This window comes from Bos taurus, chromosome 13, assembly GCF_002263795.3.
Source record: "Bos taurus isolate L1 Dominette 01449 registration number 42190680 breed Hereford chromosome 13, ARS-UCD2.0, whole genome shotgun sequence".
Classification (NCBI taxonomy): Eukaryota; Metazoa; Chordata; class Mammalia; order Artiodactyla; family Bovidae; genus Bos; species Bos taurus.
This window is the reverse complement of record NC_037340.1, coordinates 78,450,022-78,458,839: the sequence shown is the minus strand read 5'-3', so window position 1 is coordinate 78,458,839 and position 8,818 is coordinate 78,450,022.

Genomic DNA, 8,818 nt, shown 5'->3' with positions numbered 1-8,818 from the left:
GAAACAGTGTCAGACTTTATTTTTCTGGGCTCCAAAATCACTGCAGATGGTGACTGCAGCCATGAAATTAAAAGACACTTACTCCTTGGAAGGAAAGTTATGACCAACCTAGACAGCATATTCAAAAGCAGAGACATTACTTTGCCAACAAAGGTCCGTCTAGTCAAGGCTATGGTTTTTCCAGTGGTCATGTATGGATGTGAGAGTTGGACTGTGAAGGCTGAGTGCCGAAGAATTGATGCTTTTGAACTGTGGTGTTGGAGAAGACTCTTGAGAGTCCCTTGGACTGCAAGGAGATCCAACCAGTCCATTCTGAAGGAGATCAGCCCTGGGATTTCTTTGGGAGGACTGATGCTAAAGCTGAAACTCCAGTACTTGGCCACCTCATGCGAAGAGTGGACCCGTTGGAAAAGTCTCTGATGCTGGGAGGGATTGGGGGCAGGAGGACAAGGGGACGACAGAGGATGAGATGGCTGGATGGCATCACTGACTCGATGGATGTGAGTCTGAGAGAACTCCAGGAGTTGTTGATGGACAGGGAGGCCTAGCGTGCTGCAATTCATGGGGTCGCAAAGAGTTGGACATGACTGAGTGACTGAACTGAACTGAGTGAGCAGAACTTAAACGTTCTCATCATGAGAAAAAATGTGTGTAGTTCTGTATGGTGACAGACGTTAACTAGACTTACTCTATCATTGCACAATATAAGCAAATATCAAATTGCTCTACTCTATACCTGTAACTAATATAATGTTATACGTCAATTGTGCCTCAATCAAAACAAACAAAGAGAAGCCTTGAGTTACAGTTGTTTTGTTCTCCAGCACAACCTAGGTGTGACCTCTGGGCATTTGCTTATGCTTTTTCCTCTGTCTAGGTAGTCCTTTCACACCTTTGGCTCAGTTAGTATCCCATCCCTATTTGCATCGCCCTGGTAGCTCAGCTGGTAAAGAATCTGTCTGCAATGCAGGAGACACTGGTTTGATTCTTGGGTTGGGAAGATTCACCTGGAGAAGGGATAAGCTACTCACTCCAGTGTTCTTGGGCTTCCCTGGTGGCTCTGATGGTAAAGAATCCTCCTGCAATGCAGGAGACTGGATTCAATCCCTGGGTTGGGAAGATCCCCTGGAGGAGGGCATGGCAACCCACACCAGTATTCTTGCCTGGAGAATCCCCATGGACAGAGAAGCCTGGCGGGCTACAGTCCATGGGTTTGCAAAGAGTTGGACATGACTGAGCAATTAAGCACAGCACATTTGCATCTCAGCTTCTATATCACCTCTTTAGGGAAGTCTTCCCTGATTTTCCAGACAAGATTCAGTACCCCACCCCCCAACCGTGTCAGTGTCCTTACATCATTCAATCATTCATTCATTATTTCTTTCCTTCACTTAAACATTCAACCACTTCTCCACCAAACATCCATAGAGTACCCGCTCTGCTCTAGGATTTGTTCCAGGCACCGAGGACACAGGCACTGCTTTAATGGAGCTCACATTTGGGGATCATTCAATAAACAGGCAAACAGATAAGAGAACATCAGACAAACATGTGACAGGAAGTAAATGAACAGGGTCGCGTGGTAAGAGGGTGACCTCAGGGGTCCTCCCTGAGGAGGTGATGTTTGAATCAACATTTGAATCAAGAAGAAGGGGCTGGTCATGGAAAGATCTGGGTAAAGCATACCCAAGAGCGGGGGGTCAGCAAAGGCAAAGGCACTGAGGCAGGAACGTAACCAGCACAACTGAGAAAGAGCCAGGAAGGCCCTGCGGCTGCGGCCCAGGGGGAAGAGGTGCGCCTGGAAAGGTCGGGTGGTGGCAGGCTGTGCAGGCCCTAAAGACTGTCACACGGACTCTGGATCCTGACCTGGGAGCAGAGGGCAGCCGTCAGAGGGTTTTAACATGGTTCTGTGTTTCTGCACAGCCTCAGCCCTCTTCACCCTTTGCAGTTCTGCTTTTGCATGACTTTTGGAGTGGTGTCTGGCTTTTGACTGTGAGCATCCCGCAGGGGTCCACCGTGTCCCTTCTGATCCCCGAATATATGTCTAACTCATAGTAAGCGCAGGTGTCAGGTTGGGTGCCTCCAGAAGCAGGTACTGAGACAGGAATGCAAGTCGTGTATTTGGGAGGTGATCCTAGGAAGTAAGGAAGTGGGGACATCAAACAGGGAAGCGAAGGCGGCCGGTCCGGGGTCCATTTTTGAGCAGGTCACTGCTGTGGCCAGCTGGGGCTCACTCCTGCTGGGGACCACTGGGATCAGCAGAGAACATCTCGCAGAAGCAGTCCTACCTGGGAGGGAGGAAGTGGGTTTTTATCCATCACCTCCATGTCACTGGTTGAGGGCTGCCACCAGGGCATGAACTCTTGGGCACTTCCGGCCCGGCAAGGGCTTAACGTGCTCTGCTGGCTGGAGAGAACCCTCAGCACAGAGACACAGGTGCTGGTGGTTGGAAGCCACTGGATGGTGAGCGGGGGTGGGCATGGCCTATATTTAAGTAACTCATTGACAGCTGACCAACAGAAGAGACAAGGAAGAAATGCCTCTGAACATGGTAGTGTGGGCTCCACTTCCCCTACAATTTTCAGTAAATCCCCAGAGCTCCTCAGGAGGTTAACTTTTTTGCTCCAGTCTCTTGGTTTCTGTGTGGCCAGGATAGAAGGTTCTGGAAGCCTGCCCTGCCATCCCAGCAGGCTGGGGCTCACCACATCCTGGGAAACTGAAGAGGAGAAATTTGGATTTTTCTCTAGGAAGCAGTTTCCTCAACAGTCCACAAGGCTTTATCAGTGTTCAGCCCTCTCTTATTGGGCAGGCAGCCCTGGTGGTCTGGGCGCTACATTCCAGGAGCAAAAAAAAAAAAAAAAAAAAACACCCTGCCCTTCTCACCCTGCCTGGGAAAACTGGACCACACTGGGATGGCACCCTGCCCTCCGCCCACCACCCGGAAACTGGCCTGGCTGGCAGCGGGGCGGGTAGGGAGGAAGGCAGAGCCGTTTGAACGTGTCCCTCGCTGCCACAGGAGGGGTGGGAGACGGCAGGGGTGAGCTGCAGAAACGTGATGAGGTTATCGTTTCCTCTTGATGCAGATCCCCTCGCCCCATGAGTGGGCCTGTGCAGACAGAGACGGTGAGCGATATAAAGATGCAGTGGGGCAGACAGATGCCTTTTGGACGAGCAAGTCAAAGAATCCTGCCCGTTACCTGGAACCCCGAGGCCTCCTGGTCCATCGTGAGTGGAGGCCACGGATGCATCCAAGCATCCTACAATGCCCTGGGCACTAGGTAAGCAGTGGGCATCATTCCATCAGACCAGGTTTCCTCAGCCATGGCACTGCTGACATTTGGGGATGGATACTCAGTTCTCTACAGTGGGGGCTGCCCTGAGCATTGTAGGATGTTTAGATGCATCCCTGGCCACTCATGATGGACCAGGAGCAGTTGCCCATTCCCCGTCATGACGATCGAAAAGGATACAAAATTGCCCCTGTTTGAAAACCACTGCATTAGACCCACACGTACTTACACGAGGGATTATTTTGTTCCTAGCCCTGTGTTCAGTGACTTATGTATCTCAATGCATTGAGTCACAACCGACTTATCAGGCTGGGGCGGATGTGGCAGCCCCATACTGTCATGCCCAGGCTGCTAACCTGTCCTCCCCTCCTTACGGTGTTGTCCTGGCCTCATGTACAACATGCCTCCACCCCACATTCATATTGCAGCAGGGAAATGGAGAGGTGGAACCTGGAAGTTGTCCCCATGGCTTAACACCATATCCCATTGGTCAAAACTTGGTTACATGGACACATCTAACTGCTAGGAAGGCTGGGAATTGTAGTCTTTATGGGGACAGCCCCATCCTCAGCTACAAGTCCCCCATGGAGCTGGGGAAGGATCAGTTCAGTTCAGTTCAGTTGTTTAGTCGTGTCTGACTGTGATCTCATGGACTGCAGCATGCCAGGCCTCCCTGTCCATCACCAACTCCCACAGTTTACCCAAACTCATGTCCATTGAGTCAGTGATGCCATACAACCATCTCATCCTCTGTCGTCCCCTTCTCCCGCCTTCAATCTTTCCCAGCATCAGGGTTTTTTCCAGTGAGTCAGTTCTTCGCATCAGGTGGTCCAAGTATTGGAGTTTCAGCTTCAGTATCAGTCCTTCCAATGAATATTCAGGACTGATTTCCTTTAGGATGGACTGGTTGGATCTCCTTGCAGTCCAAGGGACTCTCAAGAGTCTTCTCCAACACCACAGTTCAAAAGCATCAATTCTTCGGTGCTCCACTTTAGGACAACTGGCAGCCTCAACTATTTCATAGATGGGGAAATTAAGGCACGGAGTGGTTAAATATTCATCCAAGATCACCCAGAGAATAAGGAAATTAAGAAAAGACATGGATCTAAAGCGTGACTGCTCAAGGCCAGCCTTCTTCCCTCCTGTATCCTTGGAGGGTCCTCCATTGCCATTTATCGGCTCTAAAGGTCTCCTTTAGTGCAGGGCACTGAAAGTTTTCCTACACCGCTAGGGCTGAAGAGTTTCCTTTGGCCCCTGAAATCCACACCCTTTAGGTCATCCAGGTGCAATTTTCAAACAACCCAAAGGTGTTAGAGTCATTTATCTAGTGGAGCAAAGGGTCCAAGACCCCTGTCTTCCTGCATGTGCAGGTGGGAGAAATGTTGAGGCAAGCTCTCAGCCAAAAAGATTTACCTACACAGTAAGGACACTGAGGCCGAGAGAAGGGAAGGGACTTTTTCAAGGCCACACAGCTGGCTCCTGGCAGAGACAGGGCTAGGACCCCAGATGAGGAGCCCTGACGAAGCACTGTCTTCTGGTTTCCAAACCCTGGGAGGCATCGCCCCTCCTCCACCTTCTCCTTGCCTGTTCTCTGTCCTGAGCATCTGCCCCCTTTCCTGTCTTAATCCCTTTACCACTGTGTCAGTGAGATTTCTGGAAGAAGCTGAGGCTTACACGTTGGTGACACCGTTGTTGTCTGTCCAACAGCCAGGCTCTCTTGTCTTCAAAAGCAGAACCTCGATTTTGTTAAGGAGTAAGAGGCGATAAGTTCAGCCCCAGGGGAGGGATTAATATGGGGCTAACTTAGTCATATTATCCCATTCTTCTTGATTTCAACTTACTTTCCCAGCCTTCTTGCAGTGTAGAACAGATGTATGTCCAGTTCTGGCCAATTCAATGTGAGGGGAGTCCCTTCAAGGAGACTGTGGGAAAGATTATTTTCCCAGGTTAAAAGAGCTCAAGGAAAAAGGAGGTTCCCCTCTCTCCTCAGCACTTTCTCCTGTCTTGAACTCTGTTAAGGATGTGATGCTAGGGGTGGTGGCAACTATCTTGTGACCACAAGGAGACAAGGCTAACGAGAAGAAGCCAATGCATAGGGTGGCTAAGTAGAAAGGTTGAAAGTGGCTGGATACTGGGTGATACTGTTGAGACGCTGCCTTGACCCTGAAACTATCCATCTCCAGCCTTTTTGTCCTCTGAAAAAATTAAACGCCTTTCCTGTTTAAGCCACAGTTAGTGGATTATTCTGACATTTACTGCTGAAAGGGCTAAGTCACTTCAGTCGTGTCTGACTCTGTGCAAGCCTATGGACTGTAGCCCGCCAGGCTCCTCTGTCCATGGGATTTTCCAGGCAAGAATACTGGAGTAGGTTGCCATTTCCTACTCTAGGGGGTCTCCTCTCCCCCATCCCCTCCCAGGAATCAAACTGCATCCCTTACGTCTCCTGCATTGGCAGGTGGGTTCATAGCTAATATAATTATGCTCAGTCCACCATATTTTGGCCCTGGAGTTTCTACCCATCTCCCAGAGGCTAGGACCATCACTTATTTTTATGAGTGGTAGACGCCTCTTTTTTTTCCTCCTTGGAAGCTGATGGAGAGCGGCCCATTCAGGTTGCTTCGGTCCTTGCAGGATGAACGAGGTGAAGAAACACACGTACTAATTCTTGGGAGACTTTTGACGCTTACTCAAAAGAATGCAACGTTTGCTTATATTGAGGGGGGCGGCTTAGATTCTGTAATGTATTATTAGCTCTCAGAGTTTCACAGCATTTGAGAATTTTGGACTTAATAAAATGTCTATCAATTAGAAATGCTTGGGTGCTGATAACCGAAGAATCACAATGACCAACAGTTATATGCTGAACATAACTTGCCAGGCACTTTAATAGGCACTTCTCCTACACTAACTCATTTATTCTTTACAACCTCACGAGGAGATTTCTCTTCCCTCCACGTAGGGAACGCAGGCACGGAGCTAGTAAGTGACATACCCGAGATGTGACGCCAGATAGATGACTCCAGAGGTCACGCTCTTAGCTGCCTCTCTTTAGAGCCAAATAACAGTGACTTCAGCCATAAGAACACCTGTCATTTACTTAAAAAAGAGTTTAGCGTGGAGTCCTCTGACCTTGCCCTTTGCCATCCTCAGCACACTGGCTCTTGCCACCCAATTGGCACAAGATGGTGACTGAGGTCAAGCATTCCCGGGCCCCATGGCTCTATCCACGGCAAGCAGAGAAGGCAGTGGCAGCGTTGCCAACCCTCCTCAGTGGAAGAACAGTCTCCCTGGAGCGCTCTTCCCGCAAACTGCCTGTTGGATCTCATTGGTCAGAACCAGGTCACATGCTCACCTTGGACCAATCACTAGCAGACTGGCATGGATACGCCACAATTAGCTGACCAATCACAAATTTCCCCTGGGCAAGAAGTGACTGGCACGAATTGGGGTTCAGATAGAAAAGAAGGGAGATGACTGGTGCGTGCACAGGAGGCAGATGGCTTGGATCCCAGCTGCTGACATTCCTGCGTGTGTAGAGTGAGCCTGGCTCTGCCTTGAGCTCTTTACATACATTGTCAAGTCATCACACTATTATCATCCCTGTTAGGATGAAAAATCTGAAGCCCAGAGAACTTCAATTGACTTGTCTTAAATCACCCAGTGAGGAGGAAACTGGATTCAAATGCAAGCCCCTTAGAGACCCGCTCTCAACCCCTCTAGATGGGGTTGCCAGATAAAATAAAGGATGACCAGTTAAATTCGAATTTCAGATAAAGAAAGCAAATGTCTTAGTTTACATCTGTCCCAATTATTGCATGGGCTATACTTTTACCAAAAGAGAAAAAAAATCTGTTGTTGATCTGAAGGTCAAATTTAACTGGGCATTCTATATTTTTATATGCTAAATTTGACAATCCTACTTAGGGTCACTGGGTCAGAAACCTCAGCACTGGTGTGGGAGCTTAGCCACACTCTGTTTGCATAATAAACACGAAGAAAATTCCACAAAGAAATATGCATTCTCCCATTTTTCTGGAAACCTGATCCCTCTTGGGTTATTATTTGTTTTCTTCTTTTCAAGAAGGGTACAGAGAAAATGTCCCTGCCCTCAGAAAAACAACAGTGTATGTGCTGGGATAAATGGCTGCTGGCATTTGGTCTCAAGGCCAAGGAGACAGCAGGGAGAGGTGGGGAGTGTGGGGCGGGGGGGTCCTTTCTCACGCGCCCATCCCCAGTTGATTATTGCCAGGAAGAATGTGGACCTAGCTGAGTCCAATCCTCCAATGTTTGAAGGGAGGTAGAAATCTGAGTTTTTATGTAAAATCTCTTTATTTGTGAACACTGGCTCAAATTTTATTAAAATGCAGCATGTGCCAAAGGAAACATATCTGCAGGCTTGTGGGCAGCCAGGGAAAACTGCTGCTGTTTCATTTGGGGAGATGAGGCTGCAGCTTCTGCAGGCAGGGGAGCAGGGTCCTGGGCTGGCGATAGGCGAGTTCGTGGGGCTAGAACTGCAGCCAGAATGGTCTTCAAATCTCCTCTCTTCCAGATAAGTGCTGTGTGACGGTGGGGAGGCTGCCTAGCCTCTCTGTTTTCCAAACCATTCAGAGGATGTCACTGTACTCCTCGTACTGTGAGGCAGGGAGGATTCCACTGATGGAGCGGATGTAGGTGAGGTGCCTGGCACGTGGTCAGGGTGTGCTAATTCCTTTCCCTTCCCTGGTAAGGGCCCACACTTAGAAGTTTGATTTGAATGTGACTTGTTCATGCCCTTCCTTCTCTCCTCCCTTCCATCTCCCTTCTTTCCCTCTCTCCCCTTTCTCTTCCTCCTCCTCTCGTCTTCCTTCTTTTTTTAAAAAATTAAACTGTGTGAAGATTCAGGGCCAGGTGTCAGGAGATGGGGGAGCAGGCTGTGACGCTATTCCAACCTGGAAGTGAGATGGGGGAAGAGTCTCTTTCTCATAGGACCTCAGTTCCTCCCTCTGTGAAATGGGCAGGTCTGATTGAAGATGTATTATAGACATTCTTGCAGGGGTGCCAGGGTCAGGCAATTCTGTGGAGATGTCTCAGGGAGGGATGGGGGCGGGGATGGGGGCCTTGGGGGTGATGGGAGGGGTTGCCTAGAGGGGGCTGAGTCAGAGGGCACTCTCAGGGCTGAGAGCAAGAGAAGAACACCCCAGCAGGCAGGGCCATAGGAAGGCAGCAACCCCCGTCATCAGGGAGCCCATGCACACCCTTGGAGGAGAGCAAGGTCCCTGCCTATCTTGATCTGACCCGGGGCCCATCCCTGGGACTTGGGGTCAAGGCTCTTAACACAGCCTCCTGCCTGGAACCCAGAAACCCCAAGCCCCTCCTCTGGGCTCTCTGAGACCTGACCTCTGCTCACCTCCCCTCTCATCCTCCTTGCTCTTGCCAGTCCAGAGTCTGGTGAGTTTCTCGAATGGGCACTTCTCTTCCTGAGTCTCCAGGCCTGGGCACAAGCTATTCCCCCAACCTGGACTCTGGTCTCCCTCCTCTCCAGATCTCCC